General features: G+C 49.7%; 1 protein-coding gene across 1 annotated transcript in view; it reads right to left on the reverse strand.

Moving 5' to 3' along the window:
- Positions 1-23,619, reverse strand: part of LOC123767955 (brain tumor protein) — a 109,356-nt gene extending 85,737 nt beyond the window's left edge. Inside the window, exon 1 of the mRNA XM_045758161.2 lies at positions 22,943-23,619. The gene's annotated coding sequence lies outside the window, so the exon portion shown is untranslated. The remainder of the gene's footprint in view (positions 1-22,942) is intronic.
- Between the last annotated feature and the right edge of the window lie 401 nt (positions 23,620-24,020).

Consider the following 24,020-nt stretch of genomic DNA (forward strand, 5'->3'; position numbering starts at 1 on the left):
AACATTGATCATCGGAGCCATCATTGGTGGTGACCTTGAAACACGGAGGAGCTTCTCATTGGGATTAATAACATGTTCCTGACAGACAGAGCCACTCTCACGCTGGGAGAGAGAGAGAGAGAGGGGGACAAACATTTAGCCTCGCCACCTTCAGCCTCGCCAACACGCCCACAGAACTACCAATAATTCATCAACTACAGACAAAAGCGCGCAATGTACCACACTGGAGCACTATGCACACTCTCCACTCGAGCACATAACCGAGTAACTAACCGAGTAACTCCCGGGTTCGATCTCGGGTGCCGGCGAGAAACAATGGACAGAGTTTCTTTCACCCTATGCCCCTGTTACCTAGCAGTAAAATAGGTACCTGGGTGTTAGTCAGCTGTCACGGGCTGCTTCCTGGGGGGTGGAGGGCTGGTCGAGGACCGGGCCGCGGGGACACTAAAGCCCCGAAATCATCTCAAGATAACCTCAAGATAACTATAGCGGCGGCCAGGAACATGAGAGGATGGATTATGAGAACGTTCACATCCAGAGATCCCACAGCAATGCTTATACTATTTAAAACACTGGTGGTGTTACTGCTCGGTACTCACTTTCCCTTTCAGAGCGGGAGAGATCTCTGAATTAGAGCGACTACAGAGAACATATACGGCACGCATAGACACGATAAAACATCTAAATTATTGGGACCATCTCAAAGCTCTCTAAATATACTCTACGGAAAGGAGACGAGAAAGGCATCAAATAATATACAGCGAAAGATACGGAAGGAAATACAGAATAGAACCAGTGCCATAGAGGCACAATCAGAGCACAGTCTAAACATCACAGAGCCACAGCTGTTCAACACCTCCCCCCCCCCAGCAAACAGTTAGAAATATTGCCGGAACAAAGGTGGATGTATTCAAGAGGTACTTAGATAAGTTATAGCAAAGAGTGGTGGACCAATCAAGGCTGTAGTGGATGTGGGCCTGCGGGCCGCTCCAAGCAACAGCCTGTTAGACCAAGTTATCACAAGTCGAGCCTGGCCTGGGGCCGGGCTCGGGAAGTAGAACAACTCCCAGAAACCCCCCCCCACCCCCTACCCCTCCAGGTACACACACCGTGCCCAGCTCCCACCTCGCAAGCAACAGAGACCTGTAGGCTCCACACCGAACACCACAACGTTGCACCAAAGTCCAGCAACAGTACACCAATGAACCGGTTAACAGAAACCACAACAACGGGTAATTAATGATGGCATCAAAGAAAGCGCGAGAAAGTCTTCACTGGCCAAGTTAAGAGCCACATTATCGCAAGTTGGGCCCCATAATAAATCTCCTTCGCCAGTCTTGTGGAAGCTGGATCTGCTTTATACAGTACCTGCTTGGTGGGGTTCTGAGGGAAGAGGGGGAGGAGGGAGGGGAGAGGGCGGAGGGAGGGGAGAAAGGGGAGGGGAGAGAGGGGGGAGGGGAGAGAGGGGGGAGAAGGGGAGGGACATTTGTCGAAAGCTTTTGCAAGGTGTGTGTATATTTCATCTGCGTTTTGCCCGTTTTCCATGGCATCTAAGATCATGCCATAGTGCTCTAGCAACTGTGAGAGGCAGGAGCGCCCTGTTCTGAACCCGTGTTGTCCAGGGTTATGTACATGTTGTGATTCCATGCGATTTGTAGTCTTATTTCTTAGCACTCTTTCTAAGATTTTTATGTGTGAGGTTCGGTTATATTGGTCTATAATTTAATGCATCTGCTTTACTACCTCCTTTGTGAAGTGGCGCGATCTCCGCTGCTTGAAGCATATCAGGGATGACGCCAGTGTCTAGGCTCCGTCTCCAAAGATGTTTAGGGCCTGTGATAGTGGTGTTTTGCACTTCTTGATGACTTCCCCGAGTCTGGGCCTGGTGCAGAGTGCATGGGCCTGGTGTCTATGGCTACTTCAAAGTCCGGTTGGGTTAGGGTGACATCTAGGGTTCACTGAAGACATAATCGTACTGAAGCCTCAGTATTTAACTCATAACTTTGTCGTCATCTGTGAAAGTTCCTTCACTCTTGCGCAAGGCCTAATGCTGCATGCTGTTTTTGTTCTTGTTTTTGCTTACCAGAAAAAATATTTCGGGTTCCTCCCCCCCCCCTCTCCCCCTCTCTCTCCCCCCCTCTCTCTCCCCCCCCTCTCTCTCTCCCTCTCACTTGTGGCATTCTGCTCCGGTTGTCTCTCCTGGATTATATATGATTCTCTCAGCTTCAGCTCCGGTTCTCTCTCCTGGATTATATATGATTCTCTCAGCTTCAGCTCCGGTTGTCTCTCCTGGATTATATGCGATTCTCTCAGCTTCAGCTCCCGTTGTCTCTCCTGGATTATATGCGATTCTCTCGGCTTCAGCTCCGGTTGTCTCTCCTGGATTATATATGATTCTCTCAGCTTCAGCTACCGTTGTCTCTCCTGGATTATATGCGATTCTCTCAGCTTCAGCTCCCGTTGTCTCTCCTGGATTATATATGATTCTCTCAGCTTCAGCTCCGGTTGTCTCTCCTGGATTATATATGATTCTCTCAGCTTCAGCTCCCGTTGTCTCTCCTGGATTATATGCGATTCTCTCGGCTTCAGCTCCGGTTGTCTCTCCTGGATTATATATGATTCTCTCAGCTTCAGCTCCCGTTGTCTCTCCTGGATTATATATGATTCTCTCAGCTTCAGCTCCGGTTGTCTCTCCTGGATTATATATGATTCTCTCAGCTTCAGCTCCCGTTGTCTCTCCTGGATTATATATGATTCTCTCAGCTTCAGCTCCATCATTTCTATTTCCCTACACAACCTTCCTCCTTGTTGTTGTTGTTGTTGAGAGAGTGCGGAGCGTCTGAGGTGTTCCGCTGTTTATTTCCTTCACCTATAGAAGGAGCGCCGCTCCAGTTAGCATATTTTTTATCTTTTTTCTTAGTGGTATATGTCTACACGTTATCTTGGTCACGTTATCTTGGTGGTATATGTCGTCTACACGTTATCTTAGCCGTCTACATATCCCGTCTACACGTTATATTGGTGGCATATGCCGTCCAACAGCCTGGTTGATCAGTTCAGCAACCAGGAGGTCTGTTCGACGACCGGGCCGCGGGGACGCAAAGCCCAAGGCTTAGCCCAAGCACCTCAAGGCAACCTCAAGGTAAGGTACATGCTTCTAGTGCCACAGAGCCTATTTGCTCTAAACAATGGTCCAAGTCAGCATTATGTAGTCGTTCCTCTCAGCATAGTTCTGCCAAGTCTCGGTTATTCGCTTATAGTTAATCACTTTACTATTAATATTGAATTTGCTGAATTCTCCTCCTCTGGTGATTTGAGATTGGCTGCAGAGGTCTATTGGCCATGCTCGTCTGAACTTGGATCAGGTTGTGATCTGAGTGACAAGTATAGTTGTAATCATTATAATCCCTGATCAGCTCTATCAGCACCGCTCCTGTGCCAGGTAAGTCCACTACGGGCTCACCATAGCCCGTGCTACTTGGAACTTGTTCCGAGTAGCTGAATCTATAACATCAGCAGCTCATCGTTGTTTGTAAAAATAAGTCTGGGATGTTTCCTTTCCTAGTTGGCTCTATTTGGGAGAGGGGAATGGGGAAGAGGGGTGAGAGAGAGGGGAATGGGGGGCGAGGCGGGGTGAGAGAGAGGGGAATGGGGGGAGAGGCGGGGTAAGAGAGGGGAATGGTGGGAGAGGCGGGGTGAGAGAGAGGGGAATGGTGGGAGAGGCGGGGTGAGAGAGAGAGAGGGGAATGGTGGGAGAGGCGAGGTGAGAGAGAGGGGAATGGTGGGAGAGGCGGGGTGAGAGAGAGAGAGGGGAATGGTGAGATAGGTGGGGTGAGAGAGAGGGGAATGGGGGGAGAGGCGGGGTGAGAGAGAGGGGAATGGGGGGAGAGGCGGGGTAAGAGAGAGGGGAATGGTGAGATAGGCGGGGTGAGAGAGAGGGGAATGGGGGGAGAGGCGGGGTGAGAGAGAGGGGAATGGGGGGAGAGGCGGGGTGAGAGAGGGGGGAATGGGGGGAGAGGCGGGGTGAGAGAGAGAGAGGGGAATGGTGGGAGAGGCGGGGTGAGAGAGGGGAGAGGAAGCATATTGATCAATGCCTCACAGTTTTGAGCTATAGCATTAGTGTACCAAGAGGCTGTAGGTAACTATTTTAGTCACTCCAGAACATAAATAGCTTTGCGTGTCAAGAGCTGGAACACTTCCCTGGCGAGCTGTGCTCTATCACCACCAGACTACCATCACGCACAACCACTACAACTACGCTCTGCCGCTACAACCACAATGCTCCCTTGTTTAGGAGTAATTCTGGTCACTTTCTCTAGGCATAATATTCTATATAACCATTAAGCAGTTTCCTGAATGTGAGGTGAGGAAGGTGAAACAGTGATGTGTGGAATGAACAGTGGAATGGATCCCACTGTTGGACAAGGGTGCGAGGAAGACGCAGGTGTGTGGTGTGTGTAGTCGCAGAGCTTCGGCTTCTTTGAGCTTCGGCTCTTTGGTCCCGCCTCTCAACTGTCAATCTCCTGGGAGTACAGGCTACGGAGCCTAATACTAGGCTCTATCATATGTGCACTTGAAACTGTGTATGGAGTCTGCCTCAACCCCATCACTGCCCAATGCATTCCATTTGTTAACTACTTTGGCACTAAAACAAGTTGTATCTAACGTCTTTATGGCTCATTTGGGCACTCAATTTCCACCCGTGTCCCCTAGTGTGCGTGCCCCCTTGTGTTAAATAAGCTGTCTATTTACCCTATCAATTCCTCACCCTGTATGTGGTGGCTGTGGCGTGGGCGTTGTGGCGCAGGTATGGGCGTTGTGGCGCAGGTGTGGGCGTCAGCGAGTGTTAGGCCTGTGGCGGGAAAGAGAAAGAGGGGGGAGACCAGCACCCCACGCAAAGGGGAGGAGGGGGGCGAGGCAGGGAATCGATGCGGCTGGCGGCAGGAGCAGACACGCCGCCGATCCACAGGTAGGAGCCCCCACCATGCTCTCCCTCAGACAAGACACCACCACGCTGCTGCTGCTGCTGCTACGTCGCTGCCTCCACCCTCTCCTCTCCCTCAACTGCTGTCCTCCCCTCCACCCACCTGCATCACATGCACTGTGCTTCCCTTGCTCCTCCACCTACCCCCCTACCCCGCCCCTCCCCACACACAAGTGCGGTATTCAGCCTGTACACACACACACACACACACACACACACACACACACACACACACACACACACACACACACACACACACACACACACAATTGACCAAAGAGCCAGAGCTCAACCCCCGCAAGCACAAATAGGTGAGTACACCCACCCACCCCCCACACACATACACCCACCCACCCACACACACCCACACACCCACCCAAACCCACCCACACCCCCACACTCCCACACCCACCCAAACCCCCACACACACACACTCCCACACCCACCCACACACACAAGCATGCCATCACCTTTATCTTACTAGCGGTTAGCATTATAACTCCGTCGTCTTTAACAGCCAACATGGGAATGCTTAATATAACATTGTGTACTAACAACTCCACAACAATAGCACCGAAGACCTACAATCCTGCCCTTTTAAATTCCCTTTAACACCACCAAATATTAACCTACCAACTCTGGCGTACAAATATACACGCGTAGTTACTTAACACACACATGACGATGATGCTATGGTGGGGAAGGTGAGGGGGGGTGTAGGGTGAGGGGGGTGTAGGGTTAGGGGGGTGTAGGGTGAGGGGGGCGTAGGGTGAGGGGGTGTGTGTAGGGTGGATGGGGGGGGGTGTGTAGGGTGGAGGGGGGGGGTGTGTGTAGGGTGGAGGGGGGGGTGTGTAGGGTGGAGGGGGGGGGTGTGTAGGGTGGAGGGGGGGGGGGTGTAGGGTGAGGGGGGGTGTAGGGTGAGGGGGGGGTGTAGGGTGAGGGGGGTGTGTAGGGTGAGGGGGGGTTTGTAGGGTGAGGGGGGTGTGTAGGGTGGGGGCGGCAGGCTGTAGAGTGAGGGCAGGGTGTAGGGTGAGGGGGGGGTAGGGTGAGGGGCGGCAGGCTGTAGAGTGAGGGGGGGGGGCAGGCTGTAGGGTGAGGGGGGGGGGCAGGCTGTAGGGTGAGGGGGGCAGGCTGTAGGGTGAGGGGGGGCAGGCTGTAGGGTGAGGGGGGCAGGCTGTAGGGTGAGGGGGGGCAGGCTGTAGGGTGAGGGGGGGGGGCAGGCTGTAGGGTGAGGGGGGGGCAGGCTGTAGGGTGAGGGGGGGGGGCAGGCTGTAGGGTGAGGGGGGGGGGCAGGCTGTAGGGTGAGGGGGGGGGCAGGCTGTAGGGTGATGGGGGGGGGTGAGGGGGTTGGCTGATGGTCAGTGTGTGGTTGGGGGGGGGGTGGAGCTAGTAGGTAAGGTGGGGTGGGAGAATACCTTCAGAAATCCACACAAGACTATCAAGCACAATCTGAGACAACTTCGCAGCATCGTAGTCGTAATAACTTGGCGCCGTCCCCTGATAATTCCCTCTCCCTGCCTTACAATCTTGGGAGAAACTGCAGTCTTACATATAATTGACAAGAGGCGCAATAGGTACTCAGAGAGAACCATCAACACCAGAGCCACGGTGTCAATTAAATTTCGACGTTTATCATCCTACTTTCCCTTATGTGATATAAACGAAATGTCAACGATTTAGTCATTAATTTGAGGCCATGTTGAGTACAGGAGTAATGTTGAAAATTACCCAACTTCCTGGACAAGAGACATACTATGACACACGGGCTGTGGTGGGTATGTGGGCCTGCGGGCCGCTCCAAGCAACAGCCTAGTGGACAACAGCCTCTCACAAGTCGAGCCTGGCCTCGGGCCGGGCTTGGGGAGTAGAACAACTCCCAGAACCCCATCAACCAGGTATCAACCAGGTAACACCGCCGACGCTGATACGCGTGCGGGCGGCGACCATTGTCGTGCCCATCACTCCACCCTCAGCCTCAGACTACCCTAGTAAATACTAATCACCTTGTTAAAGGAACTATTCACTTCAAAGCTTGCGTCGATTCCGTCGACCAAAGTCCTGGTGGTCCTGTCTCTGGCCAGGCCTCCTGGTAGTTGGACTGGTCAACCAGGCTGTTGATACCTGGTTGATGGGATTCTGAGAGTTCTTCTACTCCCCAAGCCCGGCCCGAGGCCAAGCTTGACTTGTGAGAGTTTGGTCCACCAGGTTGTTGCTTGGAGCGGCCCGCAGGCCCACATACCCACCACAGCCCGGTTGGTCGGGCAGTCCTTGGAGGAAACAATCTAGTTCCCTCTTGAAGATGTCCACGGTTGTTCCGGCAATATTTCTTATGTTCGCTGAGAGGGTGTTGAACAACCGCGGACCTCTGATGTTTATACAGTGTTCTCTGATTGTGCCTATGGCAACCCTGCTCTTCACTGGTTCTATTCTGCATTTTCTTCCATATCGTTCACTCCAGTACGTTGTTATTTTACTGTGTAGATTTGGTACTTCGCCCTCCAGTATCTTCCAGGTGTATATTATTTGATATCTCTCTCGTCTTCTTTCTAGTGAGTACATTTGGAGGGCTTTGAGACGATCCCAATAATTTAGAAGCTGTATCGCGTCTATGCTGGTCGCGGCTGGTCGCAGCCTAACGTATGAATCACAGCCTGGTTGATAAGGTATTCTTTGGAGGTGTTTATCCAGTTCTCTCTTGAACACTGTGAGGGGGTCGGCCAATTATGCCCCTTATGTGTAGTGGAAGCGTGTTGAACAGTCTCGGGCCTCTGATGTTGATAGAGTTCTTTCTCAGAGTACCTGTTGCACCTCTGCTCTTCAACGGGGGTATTCTGCACATCCTGCCATGCCTTCTGGTCTCATGTGATCAGTCTCATGTGGTCACAATGGCCAGTTTCTTTCATCCTATGCCCCTGTTGCCTAGCAGTAAAATAGGTACCTGGGTGTTAGTCAGCTGTCACGGGCTGCTTCCTTGGGGTGGAGGCCTGGTCGAGGACTGGGCCGCGGGGACACTAAAGCCCCGAAATCATCTCAAGATAACTCCACTAAGAGTGCACTAACGTCTTGAAAAGGTTCATCGGTATAGCTAGAGAATACAACAATAAACATCTTAATAGGTCCCAAGAATTTAGATCTTATTGAGTGGATTCCAGCTTTGAATGGGGCTGTTATTGTGCAATAATATTCCACTCTAGAGAGCACTAGTGTCTTCAAAAGTATCATGGGCATGGCATCCCTTGTTTAAATGGTTCTGGTTATCCAACTTCTAATTTTTCTTGCAGTTGTAAGTTACCTTATTGTGTTCCAGGAAAGGTCTTCAGACATTCAAATTCTTTACATTGTTTTTCATTCTATTGTAAGTTTTGACCGAGTTTTATGTGTATGGTTTCCGTTTATATGCTTTCGTTGTTTCCATAGCTGGAACTTATCTTCATTAAACATTGTAAGTGTCTGTGGCCCATTGAAAGACCTGATATACATCAGATTGTAGAACAAATCCACAAGGGCCGTGACGAGGATTCGAACCTGCGTCCAGCAGCATCCCAGACAGGTTCGGGCGCAGGTTCGAATCCTCGTCACGGCCCTTGTGGATTTGCTCATTTGATGCATCACGTTAGTGTGATCTCTGTGTGTGATCAGATTGTAGGTTTGCCGTGTCCTGTATTACGTCTTCTGTTCGTAGAAGAGAAGAACTGGTCTCTGTTCGTAGGAAATTTAACAGTTATGTGGGACATTTACAGCAAACATGTTCGAAAAATATGAAACCATCGAAAGCTTTACCAAACCGCAGTTGATACTATTTACGAAGCCTAACAGTGAGGTAGATCACATAGGCACACAACAGCCCGTGCAAAATACATCCATTTCTAGGAACAGGCTTTAAAATTGAGGCAAGGAAGGCTTGTGGACCAAGCTCTCACAAGTCAAGCCTGGCCGGGCTGGGCTTGGCCAGTAGAACTCCCAGAACCCCATCAAATAGGTATCACTACTATTGAGCAAAAGGAAGAGCTGTGGTGGGGGCATGGCTGGGGCATGGCTGGGGCATAGGGAACACTGGGGATGGTAGGGACGAAAAGGGGAGGGGGGGGGAAGGGTAATAAACCGGGGCAAAAGGAATAAAGAGGAAGCAGAGAGAACAGGAAAGAAAGAGGCGGATGATGTATTTTTTGTGTGTGTGCAGGGGACGGAGGAGAGGAGGCAGGGCGACGATCAGAGCAGATAGGAAAACAAAAATCAAATCTGCTCAAGGAAATGAAGTGAGAAGACGCCAGGAGGCGCCACAAGTGGGGCCACAACCTTCCAAGACGGTCACGAGAGTGTTAAGACACCACGGCCAGAGTTACGGCACTAACGAGAAGGGCAGCGAAGGCAGAGCAGCCACGAAAGGGAGAGGAATAGAAGGGAAGGAAGAGTGGTGGTGGTGGTGGCGGCGGCGGCCTGGGAAGGAATATAATGGAGGGTAGTGGTGGGACAGGGAGAGGGGGGGGGGCCGTGGGTGTAGAGTGCGGACGGACCATCGTGGCGGTTCAGAGTAGCGAGGGACCGTAGGGAAGACGTGGGATAATGGAGTAGGAGGGAGGGAAGGTCGGCCGGGACGCCGTGGGAGGGAAGGAGGTCGGGAGGGACGCCGTGGGAGGGGAGGTCGGGAGGGACGCCGTGGGAGGGAAGGAGGTCGGCTGGGACGCCGTGGGAGGGAAGGAGGTCGGCTGGGACGCCGTGGAAGAGAAGGAGGTCGGCCGGGACGCCGTGGGAGGGAAGGAGAATGTATGGGAAGGGAGGGAGGGAGGGGAAGAATACACATCTACCCCCAGAGGCGCGCGCGCGCACCCAAGAATGCGCCCCACATTCCACTCCTGTTCTACATTCTCGTATTAAAAACAATTTCATATTTATGACAACCATTTATCTAGTGTCATATACACATCAGTGTGAACTCGCCTAATTGTGCCTGCAGGAGCGAGCTCGAGCTCTTGGACCCCACTTTTCAAGCCGTTGGTTGTCTAATGCAATGACTTATTTCTCAATCATAACTGCTTTTAAAGTTATGAATGGCGTCTACAATCTGCTCCTTTAGGTCATTCCATTTACTCACTACCCTTAGAAACGCTAAAAGATTTCTTTCTAACATTCTTATGACACATCCAAATCTCAAGCTTCCATCCGTGTCCCCCTTGTTCTATTGCTATTCATTGTAAACATTCCCTCTACTTTGTCAATCCCTGTATTTTATACGTCTGTATCATGTCCCCCCGCCACTCTTCCTCCTCCCTTCTAACGTCGTCAGGTTTAGTTCTTTTAGTCTGTCTTCGTGCCTCATCCCTCGCAGCTCTGAGACGAGTCTCGTTGCAAACATTTACACCTTTTCGAGCTTCCTTATGTATTTTTTTTCTGGGGGCTCCACGTTGGGGCGGCATACTCTAAGACTGGCCTCACATGAGCGGTATACAGTGATCTAAAAGCCTCCTTATTCAAGTTTCTGAAGGATGTTCAGACTTTTGCCTGACCAGAGTATGCGGCTGACGTTATTCTAGTTATACGAGCCTCTGGAGTTAGGTCTACCTCCAAGTCTTTCTCTAGTCGATATTAGGAGGTAGTTTCCCTTCATCGTACTTATCTCACCGCTCTAGAACGCCTCCCCGACGACCTACCCTTCGCCTAGTGTTCCCTATTATTCCCAGTCATTACTCAACACAAAAGGCTGCAATTCCACAATTCAGAAACTTATACCCTTAGTCATAAAGGTAAACACGAGAGTTCGCGTACGACCATCTCAGGGGGCACTTGGATAGGTTCTTACAAGAAGTGCGCATGTGTGTGGCCCTGGACGCCGGCTGCTGGAGGCGACAGTCACCTCCTGCAAATCAACCCAACCATCTACATGCGTGGCCAAGCATCCAGGTGGAACAATGCTCAAGTTAACAAGTGGGAACTTTGAACGACGACAGCTGCCAATCTCGGTGCGTCATTCCGTCAAAAACACAGCGGTCTGGCCTTCAGCCAAGGCAACATTCTGCCTACCCAGAAACGCACGAGCCCCCAAGCAACCCACCATACCTGTCGAGCAACTTTCAATTAATCCCAGCGGCACAAAACTCCCAAAACAATGGATATGTAAACGACAAAACAGTGGTGGTATAGGGGCGAGTAGAGCACAGGGGCCAGATTCACGAAGCAGTTACGCAAGCACTTACGAACCTGTCCATCTTTTCTCAATCTTTGGTGGCTTCGTTTACACTTATTAAACAGTTAATGAGCTCCGAAGCACCAGGAGGCTGTTTATAACAATAGCAACAGTTGATTGGCAAGTTTTCAAGCTTGTAAACTGTTTAATAAAAGTAACCAAAGCCGTCATAGATTGAGGAAAGATGTACACGTACGTAAGTGCTTGCGTAACTGCTTCGTGAATCTGGACCCAGGCCTTCAGCCGCCCGACTCGGGCCGCGATGTGCATCCTGGGAACCCTCGCAAAGTAATGCTGGCCTCGCGCTCCGCGAACACCGCGGCCTGGGGGTTCGTATCCCAGTCGGGGACAACTCACTAAACGTCAGTCCTTAACTGTACGTATCTGTTCACCCATCAGTGATTGAGCACCTGGTGGTTAAATAATTGGCAGGTGGTGTTCTAGGGGAAAATAGTTGGGTAAGGCTTACCAGGCGCTATGGGACGGGAAAGCTAACAGGAGCAAACAGGCTGGGAAAGCCTGCTTGATGGGGTTCCGAGAGTAGTTCTACTCCCCAAGCCCGGCCTGAGGCCAGGCTTGACTTGCGAGTCAACTCTGACCAAGCCAGATCAGCCGGGCAGGTTGGTCTGGCACTTCTTGAAGAAAACTATCTACTTTTCTTTTGAAGATGTCCACGCCTGCTAACAGGGAGGAGCCTGCTAACAGGGGGAGAGCCTGCTAACAGGGAGGAGCCTGCTAACAGGGGGAGAGCCTGCTAACAGGGGAGAGCCTGCTAACAGGGGGAGAGCCTGCTAACAGGGGGAGAGCCTGCTAACAGGGGGAGAGCCTGCTAACAGGGGGAGAGCCTGCTAACAGGGAGGAGCCTGCTAACAGGGAGGAGCCTGCTAACAGGGGAGAGCCTGCTAACAGGGGGAGAGCCTGCTAACAGGGGAGAGCCTGCTAACAAGGAGGAGCCTGCTAACAGGGGGAGAGCCTGCTAACAGGGGAGAGCCTGCTAACAAGGAGGAGCCTGCTAACAGGGGAGAGCCTGCTAACAAGGAGGAGCCTGCTAACAGGGAGAGCCTGCTAACAGGGAGGAGCCTGCTAACAGAGAGGAGCCTGCTAACAGCTTGGCCAGCTCCTAAGCTTGGGTGCCTAAAGTTTCAACAAGTGACAAGTTAGATTCCGTCGTGTGTGAGTCTTTGGGAGCAACACACCCAGGCAGAAATAGCCAACTATTGTTGCATTCATTAAGCGAATTTCTCTGTTGATTCAACAAAAGGCGTCGCCAGTAACAATTTACTTTATAACTTGTGGAGGGGTTTAAAAAAATACAATTAAGAGGGGGATACAGCACTGTAGCCCAGAGGGGCAGAACCGGCACTGTGGTCTACCCTCTCACCAGAAGATTGGCTGCAACTGTGTCTAGCTCAACTGAACACAAAGAAAATGTGGGACGGGGTTCCAATGTGGGAGGAGGGCCCAATGTGGGGGGTTCCAATGGAGGTGGTGGGGGTTCAATGTAGGCGGGGAGGGGGGGGGGGCGGAGGTGGCAGAGCTGCGTGTGGCAGATTGCTGTAATTTATGCCAGAAAACAGCAAATGTGCTCGTCTGTGTGAACATATCTGGCGGAGAAAATATAACGTTCCCGTAACATTACATCAACGTCACTGATGTTGATTCATTGGTACATCAATGCTCACTGGAACGCTACGATCAACACCACCATCACACGCCAAACAACTCCCTTCAAATCCCAACCAAATCAAAATTAATAGGATCCCCCACATCCAAAACTCCACCTACCACAACAGCCACTAGATATCTACCATCCTCCCCCCCCACCACCACAAACGCCCCCCCCCCACCCCACCACCACAAACCAGAGAGCGGAGAAGTGATGTCATCGCACAACCCTGAACAGCTAATTTTCACTTTCTACATGGAGTGAAGCACCCCCCCCCCTCACTCCTCCCAACCATGAGTATGTCAAGGGGTGTGGCGGCCCCCCCAACCCTGCTTCATCACCCCCCCCCCACACAATTTTATATATATATATATATATATATATATATATATATATATATATATATATATATATATATATATATATATATATATTATTCCGAGCCCAATAGGCTCGGTAACCTGGACAACAGTAGATTGAGAGTTGAGAGGCGGGACCAAAGAGCCAGAGCTCAATCCCCACAAGGACAACCAGGTGAGTAAGAGTTATTGGGAGAGAAGAGAAACTGGTGTGAACCTCGCGTCAATGTTGAAGCAACTAAGTGGACCCCTACAACCAGTTTGCCCCCACCCCCGCCCCATGGAAGGCGGAAGGGGGGGGGGGGAGTCAGACAGGAAACAAGTACACATTACGACATGGGGGACACTTGTGCGAGGTGCGCTAAGAATGGAAACAATGTACAAAGAAATCACATTGGCGTGATGTATCGAGAAAATCAGTAGGAGCCGTTTTGAGGATTCGAACCTGCGCTCTGTGTTCTCCCCAAGCAAACGCCTTGGACAACTACACCACCACATGGTGATAAGAATTGTAACCCGGGATTCAACTGAATCGTCTATGGGTTCCTGAGGTTTGCAACGAAGCTGAAGCAGTCTTTTTATCTTGGAAGTACATAGAGCATAGGTTTGAATCCTTTTCATGGATCTAACTGATTTTCTAATTGAAATAATAGTACCCAATGAGTCCCTGTGGCTGGTTCTGGGAGTTGCTCTACTCCCCAAGCCCGGCCTGGGACTTTATGAATGAATGACAACCACTCATTCACAACCTGTTCAGTAGTTATTATTCAGCCCATCCTGCAAGTCATACTGGAAACGTTTACAGACCTTCACATGTTCAGAAACTGAATTACAGCAGCAGTAGCAAACAAAACCTCCCAACACAAACAACTAAGCAGATACAAAGAACAAGGGAGAATGTACAACAAGGTAATTGGATTATGAGCAGACAAGGCAGCCAAGAAAGTTATGAAGCATTACAGCTACGTGATAACCCCGATCATCAAACTAGGATATATTTTTCTTCCATGGATACCTGATCAACCAGGTTGTGATTCATATGTCAGGCTGCGAGCAGCCGCGTCCAACAGCCTGGTTGACCAGTTCAGCAACCAGGAGGCCTGGTCGACGACCGGGCCGCGGGGTCGCCAAGCCCCGAAATCACCTCAAGGTATGGATAGTATTGGAGGGGTACCAGCGAACACAGCACAAACCCTTCCCGCCAACCTTAAAACACCTCAATAAATAAAAGGGGAAAAATACCCTGGAGTGAGAGAGAACTTTGTCCATATATTCTGTAGTGAACGGGCAAGAGCTCCTAAAATACAGGCCAGTGAACATTCCCTAAAAAGTTGGAGTATTGACAATAATCATTGAATCATCAATTTGCCCCCCACTGGCACCCATTACCAGAGGGGGCAAGCCGTCTCCAAACATGAATTTGGCTGCAAAAAACGCAGGTCCTGGCCTAGCAAACCTGCCAGTTTTATGCCGAGGCTGGAGGAGGAATGATGCAGATTGTATCTTGCTGGATTGTCAGCAGGCATCCGACAGTGCCACACAAGAGACCGCTATACAAACTTGATATTGAGACGGGGGGGAACTAGTTATAAATTGATCTGGCAGAACCAGAGAGGAAATAGGATTACGGTGAGAAGACTTCGGGGTGGAGGGAGGCTCCTAGTGGAGTACCACAAGGGGGCAGGTCCGCGTCCCATACCGTTCCTTATACAAGCGACCTAAATGAGAAGTTCGTGCATTCACATACCAATGTCTGGGGATGTGTAAGATTAATAGAACATATCCTAACACGAGGAACGTCCAGATGCAGTATGGCCTAGATAAGCTTCAAGGATGGTTAGAGAAATGGCTACTGGACTTCTACCCAGATAAATGCAAGATAACGACAAAAGTGGAGGACCAAGATATACCTCAAGGCAAGGTAACAGGTCCCGTGGAAACATGAAAGTGAAAAGCATCAATAAATGAGCTAAATGGGTAATCAGCATATGCGAAACAAACATAATAGCATAGACTCACTCCGTAGAGGAGTGAGTCTATGCTATTATGTTTGTTTCCCAGAGCCAAAGAGGTCTTCAGGAACTTCCGCACGGCATAGCAGTACTCACCTAGTTGTGCTTGCGGGGTTGAGCTCTGGCTCTTTGGTCCCGCCTCTCAACCGTCCATCAACAGGTGTACAGGTTCCTGAGCCTATTGGGCTCTATCATATCTACACTTGAAACTGTGTATGGAGTCAGCCTCCACCACATCACTGCCTAATGTATTCCATTTGTCAGCAGCACCTTAACACCTCTGTCAAGAGTAACCACATGGAAAGCACTATAAAAAGTTTGCACTATAAAGTGGAGGCAGACTCCATACATAACATTAAATGAAGATATGTTAAGAAGTCAATAGGCTCCAGGAACCTGAACACCAGCTGACTGAAGGTCAAGAGGTAGAGGCTACAGAACCCCGAGTTCAATCCCAGCAATCACAATCAAGCAAGTAGTCAACCCCCACAACAATGAGGACAGAAGAAAATGTATATGTGATGGTTAGCATTGTAAATGTGTGGCCACGTCTGTGGTAGTAAAAGGGGGGGGGGGCCAGGAGAAAGAATGTGTGGGAGGGGGGAGGGGGGGACAGGAGAATGTGGGAGGGCGCCCAAACTCAAAAGAGGATTAAGTCTTCCAACACCTGAGGGAATGATGAACACATCAACACCTGAGGGAATGATGAACACAACACCTGAGGGAATGATGAACACATCAACACCTGAGGGAATGATGAACACATCAACACCTGAGGGAATGATGAACACAACACCTGAGGGAATGATGAACACATCAACACCTGAGGGAATGATGAACACATCAACACCTGAGGGAATGATGAACACATCAACACCTGAGGGAATGATGAACACATCAACACCTGAGGGAATGATGAACACATCAACACCTGAGGGTATGATGAACACTCCAACACCTGAGGGTATGATGAACAATGAGCTAAGTAGTACAATGCTTCACTTGAAAACAAAGGACAGTCACCAAAAAAATAATGTCTAAATAGCTCGACAAATTAAATTTTTTCCCAAAAATTTATTTAAATTAAGTCCATGTGCATAGGGTAATATATACCTTGAACGTTACTAATGGACGCTTTACGTGCGCGGTCGCTTGATCAAGGTCACTTAAGGGTGAAGGCGGCCACTTAAGGGTGAAGGCGGTCACTTGAGGATCACTTAAGTGACTGTCACAACTTCGTTAATTAACAAAAAGGAAGCCTAGTCGAGGACCGGGTCGCGGGGAACGCTAAGCCCCGATATCATAAGATAACCTCAAGACAAGATATCTTAAAACAGTTTCTCTCCTGTGGAATGATGTAGTTTAAAACAGTTTCTCTCCTGTGGAATGATGTAGTTGCGTCGTTCTAACCACCTCTTCGTAATCTCCGAACATGTTAACGTAATACACAATTTCGAACCGTAATCCAAGGCTTCCAAACCAAACTGCATAGCCTAAGGAAAAGGCAATTTTTGTGCAAATTATCAATTTTGCAATATTTAATATGAGCTCCTTGTGGGATCATTTTGTAACTAAAATCTCAACATTTTACCGTACGGAATAATTAAGACAAATCATCATCACGTATGACACTCGTCACCATCATTATATTTTAAATGTTGACACCAATTCAATAAATTGTGTAATAATCCTATAAAACCTTGCTTTCTGAATAAAAAAAATTTTGCATTTAAGAGCTGGATTTTGGCCTAGAGCCCCCATAGGCCTACTTGCCAGAGAAAATAGAGCCGCTCAGACACGGCAATATGAGTTGACTATGCCTTCCTGTACAACACCTGCACCTGAGGTAAGGGTTCCTCCCTGTACAACACCTGCACCTGAGGTAAGGGTTCCTCCCTGTACAACACCTGCACCTGAGGTAAGGGTTCCTCCCTGTACAACACCTGCACCTGAGGTAAGGGTTCCTCCCTGCACAACACCTGCACCTGAGGTAAGGGTTCCTCCCTGCACAACACCTGCACCTGAGGCACGGGCTCCTCCCTGCACCCGAGGCAAGGGCTCCTCCCTGCACCTGAGGTAAGGGCTCCTCCCTGCACCTGAGGCAAGGGCTCCTCCCTGCACCTGAGGCAAGGGCTCCTCCCTGCACCTGAGGTAAGGGCTCCTCCCTGCACCTGAGGTAAGGGCTCCTCCCTGCACCTGAGGCACGGGCTCCTCCCTGCACCTGAGGCAAGGGCTCCTCCCTGCACCCGAGGCAAGGGCTCCTCCCTGCACCTGAGGTAAGGGCTCCTCCCTGCACCCGAGGCAAGGGCTCCTCCCTGCACCTAAGGTAAGAGCATCACGCACAAAGTAAAGGCAACTGGCATGTCCTTCAATGTGATCAACGGTTCGCCAGGCGTGACGCATCGCCCCCCCCCCCCCCTTCCCCGTCCACCAGTCGAATACCAACTTCAAGTTCTATGAAAAACCGAATCAATACTCTTGGCCGAGTGGCGCAACATCTCTTCCCAGCTCGCCAGTTCAGCGACCCAAGACTAGGTAGGTACCTGGCTCGATAGAGAACAGTTTTCCGAAATGACCCGGCAAGATCTTTTTTATCCCACTTACTGCTAGCCTAAACAGTTTCGCCAGATCGTGTGAAATAAAGCCTTCCTAAACCCCACTCTCTGGTTTGTTGTTGTACAAGATTCTACGTGCGAGAATTGCTCGTAATGTAGTTTGGCTTCGTTCAAAACTCGCAATCGGGGGATCCAGGGTTCGATTCCGGAGACAGAAATGGTAGGGTTCGGTTTCCTTTCACTTCATCCGGTCGTAATGGCTTTGTTCACCTTGTAGCATATATACTACCCGGGAGTGACAACCGTTCTGGAGCTGCATCCTGGAGAGGGTCAGTTGTTTGGCCTTGAGGGCACATCTCAGGCACCCTCAACAGTCACCGTTCAGCGTCTAAATTAATTATATATATATATATATATATATATATATATATATATATATATATATATATATATATATATATATATATATATATATATATATAAAATATAGGAAAGGGAGTACCACCTCTTCTATATCTAACATTTTCGGTCATATTTAACATTTATTTAATGTTATCCCCTATATATTATTTTACACACACACACACACGTACGTGATGTTGATTGACAGTTGAGAGGCGGGACCAACGAGCTAGAGCTCAACCCCCGCAAGCACAACTAGGTAAGCACAGTGTTCCCAACAATGGGAATTATTACACTCTTAAAAAGATGGCTTGGCATTATACATGTGTAACTAAAGATAGTAAGCGTTACTATAGTATCCACCCACACACCTGCTGCAAGAGCCTACACAACCCTAATAATTCCTCTCCACAACAGGTGGGGTCTCAGTCTACAATTCTCATTCTACAATCACAAACATTTGTTTAGGGAGCACAAGGCGGCAGCTGCAGGTAAGCCTGTAAAAAGGTCCGAGTCCCTCCCCTGCCCTTCACTAAAAGAACATCAAGATAAACCCACAACACTCGTGCTGGAACCTTCAATTGCTTTACCTTGCCTAATATGTCCCGCTGTGGGGCCAAATGACTTTTATGCGTCAGACTGCGAGCAGCGACATCTAACAAGACTGCCAACCAGGAGGCCTGGGCAGACCGGGCCGCGGGGACATTGATCCACGGACCCATCACAACGTAGAGACGATAAGTGATCAACAGAGCTTGGGAAAAAATAACGGCTTATAATGACTAATTTGTCAAAGAGGACATATCAATGACAGCCAAATACGGAAACAATGAGGCTGTGCTTGAAGAAACGTCAACTCTTACTTGCTCTCACACCATAATGTAGCACCAAGGCACTCGTCAAGCCCTACGCCCATACCCTCACCCGTGAAAGTGTCAATTAAAATTAGCAGAGGGGGCGCTTGCAGCCGGAGCGTCACAGCAAGTGCGCCACTCCCACCCTAGGTTATATAGAGGGCACCTGCCACTTCCTTCGGGTCCTGCACCTACCACCGTCCCACCGTCATATTAACAACTTCACATCCAACACTACAGGCCACAACAACTTGTACACCATGCTTAATTAACGCAGTTTACATTGAAATCTAATTCGGAACCTTAACACGATATATATAACAAGCGTACACGAGCATAATTCATATTTAATCCACGGAGAGCCCATCGTGTTTCAATACTAGAGTCGTGAGAGCAGAGCACGGTGCAAATATTACCACCTTACATTATAGGAGAAAAATGTATAGCATAGCCTATCCATTTCGCTTCAGACAGCCTAAGACGGGCTGGCGGCCAAGACATCCTAATGGATCACTGCATCCACACACGTCAACAATAATGGTGAATTTAAAATGCCACCCAATGGTTCCGTACACCCACTGTCCACACCCAATGGTTCCGTACACCCACTGTCCACACCCAATGGTTCCGTACACCCACTGTCCACACCCAATGGTTCCGTACACCCACTGTCCACACCCAATGGTTCCGTACACCCACTGTCCACACCCAATGGTTCCGTACACCCACTGTCCACACCCAATGGTTCCGTACACCCACTGTCCAAACCCAATGGTTCCGCACACCCACTGTCCACACCCAATGGTTCCGCACACCCACTGTCCACACCCAATGGTTCCGTACACCCACTGTCCACACCCAATGGTTCCGCACACCCACTGTCCACACCCAATGGTTCCGTACACCCACTGTCCACACGCGAAGAAACCTCAAAAGGTCCACAGCCAACTAGTCGGCATCAGCATAATGCTGCCCAACCCACCCTTGAAAGAACCGTTGCCCGACTAACATGCCAGACCATATTTTGTTAATTAAGTCTAATTATTTACCAAGTTGGTGATAGGCTAAAAACGTAAAGCATTTTCCGAACTTTACACTAAAAATGAAACTGGTTTAATTTCTAATTCACACGTATAAATGTGCAGAAATCAATAAAGGACAGACAGCCTATTAATAGGTAGGGAAAATCAAAACTATTTATGGAAATGAATTAATTTTTATTTTTATTTTAAGGATACAGGTAACCATTGGTTTAGTAATTGGCTTTTCAAGAATAATAAGAGAATAACAGTCTAGCAGGCCCACTGCAGTGTGTGTGTCTGCCTGGCAGGGGCCAGCAGGCCCACACTGCAGTGAGAGCCTGCCTGGCAGGGGCCAGCAGGCCCACACTGCAGTGAGAGCCTGCCTGGCAGGGGCCAGCAGGCCCACACTGCAGTGAGAGCCTAACGTTATAAAAACCAAGATACAACAGTTTTGCCTGACAACTAAACCAAAACAACATTCACCCGACTGACACTAGCCTAGTGGCCTTGAGAGAAGGAAACATACCGGGATCCCCGTACGGTATATTTTTAAAGGTCACGTGTTGTTAACACACAGTAAGCCTGCTGCATTTCTTCCAACATCTCTCTAATATATAAGCCCATGAGATTTTAAAGCTGAAATGCCTCTAGGTAGAGAAACCTATCGGGAATAGTTATGAGAAACAAAAGAAAACAAAACAGTTCCAGGGAGAATACTTGGCGTTACAATATGCCAGTAACTTACTAACGAACACACAGCTTACCAACCAGCTATCAACAACAACAATTACCAACACGTGGTGATTCAATCTGAACCAACTTTTATCATCATCCAAACGCAAGTAATTCCAAACTGGCAGCTTTGTGGACACAGCACGAGATTGTAATCTACATGGCGCAATAAATCACCCTACAGCTGTTACACACTTAAACACTCCTTGCTTCACCGAGTATGTGAATAATAAAAACAATAATAACAATAATGCCAGTTTGAAGACCCCGTAATCTGAAGAAAGACTACTGGTTGAAATCAATGCTTCAACTTTTGAGTGAATGCAACGAAATGCCAATTGTTCACAATGTGTAACCGCAGAGCAATCTTTTCACGATGTATGCAATATAATCCACCTTTGCCAACACTAGCTTCAAAGAGAGAGAGAAAAAAAACCTGTTCAACTTGTCAGGTGCGCACAAAACAAGCCGACAAGAACAAAAGATGTGGTCACGCGCTAAGTGTGTCACGCACACGCTAACTCAACTTGTGTAACACCAGCAAGGGAAAGTTTATGTAGACCTAACCCCCCCCCCCAACCTCCCGCCCCCACATACACGGCCAAATAATCTTATATGCATTTCGGCAATGCAGTGCTAAAATTGCTAAACGTAAATGAAGTAAAAAGTAAAAGTAAGAAGTCAATTAAGTACAAATTTACTTAATTTACAAGTACTAAAATAAAGCAAAGGGGTGACGCTTAATTCACAGCCAGCCTTGGTGGCCATATGGTACCTCTCGCTCAGGGTAAATCCTTAACTTTCCCCTGGCGATAAATCCCACTCATTAATCACAACAAAGCGTGTCTGCCACTGCATGTGTCAAAATGGGCGAATAGGCCTAAGCAAAAAAGCAAAAAGCAAAAAGACGGCACTTACGAACAACTTTTGACAAGTACAGCTCTTGTGATCTAGAACTTTATATATATGGCGTGACATGGGGAAATATTCCCTTACGAAACGATCACAGAGCGTAAATACATTCTAGAATGGAGATCAAGCCAAAGCCCCCCCCCCCACACACACACGGTCCCCAGAGGTAAACCTCGCCCCCCACCACTAACACATGGGTTCCCAGAGGTAAACCTTGCCCCCCCCACACACGGGTCCCCAGAGGTAAACCTCGCCCCCACATATGGGTTCCCAGAGGTAAACCTCGCCACCCCCACACACACGGGTCCCCAGAGGTAAACCTCGCCCCCACACATGGGTTCCCAGAGGTAAACCTCGCGCCCCCACACATGGGTTCCCAGAGGTAAACCTCGCCCCACACGGGTCCCAAGAGGTAAACCTCGCCCCCCCCACTAACACATGGGTTCCCAGAGGTAAACCTCGCTCCCCACTAACACACATGGGTTCCCAGAGGTAAACCTCGCCCCCCCCCACTAACACATGGGTTCCCAGAGGTAAACCTCCCCCCACTAACACACATGGGTCCCCGAGGTAAACCTCGCCCCCATACACACGGGTCATCTAAGGTAAACCTCCCCAGAGGTAAACATAACCCCCAAACACGGGTCCCCAGAGGTAAACCTATCCCCCAAACACGGGTCCCCAGAGGTAAACCTCACCCCCCTCCCACACACATACGGGTCCCCAGAGGTAAACCTCGCCCCGACATTACACAATTACCGTACTGTTCACTCTTAACAAGTGTACTATATATAGACTCCCCGGGGGGGAAAGTAGCTCAGTGTTCCAGAAGTTTACACACACACACACACACTTTCATCTCTCCGGGCTGGCGGCGGGTTTCATCATAGCTATGTAAACCACGTTTTAGCTCCTGATGGGGGGAGGAGGAGGACCAACCAGAGGTATACCATTCCACAAGAGAGAGAGGGTGGTTCATCAATGCCAGTTTACACAGTTTACACACACACTTTCACGACAGGGTTGTCCTTGTAACCATCAAGACCAACAAAGTAGGTTAGAGCCAGGTCGTGGCGACCTTGACGGCTCTCACTTTCATTTTCACACCGTGGGTTTCCTCTCCCACTCACTCTCGACCCCCCACATGTCAGGTATATTCGGGTAAAGGCGAGTCCTGCCACGGGGGCCCTCCTCCAAGATGGGGGCCCCCGTGGCGGGAAAAAGCTTAGCGCCGTTATTCAACAGGTTCCCCCCAAAACTTACCTCTGAAAGTGAAGTCTGCGCATTCAAACCCGCGTCGGTGGAGTCTTCCTTTTTCCTCTTAAAATTGACTGGGTTCCTCATTCAAAATTTTCACCATTGGAGGGAAAAGGGGGGAAAGGGAGGAATTTTTTTGGAGGGGGGAGGGAAAAGGAGCACCGCACAAGTCTTTCTTAAAAAAACAAAAATATTTTTAACCGCTTATTGCACCGTTACTGGATTCCACACACACACCCGCGGTAGCTTGCATAAAAAAAAGTTTTCGGATACCAAAAGTGGCGAGAGTCAGGTCATGGGGAGTGACTAGGCGAGGCTGGGGAGGGCGGCGGAGAACGTGTGTGTGGCGGCACAGCTGGAGCGACACTGAGTTGCCAGCGACACGCGGGCGGCGGCCTGGCTCGGGGCGGGGCCTCCTGCCACTCGCCTCCCTTACTAGTATTTCCTCTTTTTCCCCCTCCCCCTTGCTTATCATTCCTCTATCTCTGGCGTTTAGACGGTGTCAAAGATTGCCTGCGTGTCATGCGAAGGAGGTGGAGGCTAGTGAAGGATCGTGCGAAGACACTGGTAGGCATTGGAGATAGAGACATCGCGCCTCCGCCACCGTAAACAAGAGCACGCGCGCCAAATCTCTTTGTCCCGCACGCTGGCCTCTCCCGGCCACCTCACACACCTCACACCCGTCTAATGTCCCTCATTTCCCTGTGACAGCTGGTGATAGACAGGTGGTGTGAGGTGCAAGCACCCCTCGGGTGTGGTGCAGCGAGAGCAGCGCCCTCCAGAAGCAGCTAGGCCTGGCTGTCTTTGTCCCAGAGCCGCCCGCGACCCTCAACACGGGGCCGCCCGCAACCCACGCAGTTGCCACTATTAGCAACGCAAATGACGTTTCGGATCTACACGCGGCGGCTTTAATGACGGAGAGGAGTCGACAACGTTCGTAATCCCAGTTATACGGAGGCTGGCAAGCGCCACGCAACTTTCGAACGCTTTCGCAAACACCCATTTCCTGCTGCGACGAATTCCAGATCAACTACACAACGACACAAACGGCATATACGCATTTAAACACCACCCGTTTGCATTG

The sequence above is a fragment of the Procambarus clarkii genome, chromosome 58 (assembly GCF_040958095.1).
Source record: "Procambarus clarkii isolate CNS0578487 chromosome 58, FALCON_Pclarkii_2.0, whole genome shotgun sequence".
Taxonomy (NCBI): domain Eukaryota; kingdom Metazoa; phylum Arthropoda; class Malacostraca; order Decapoda; family Cambaridae; genus Procambarus; species Procambarus clarkii.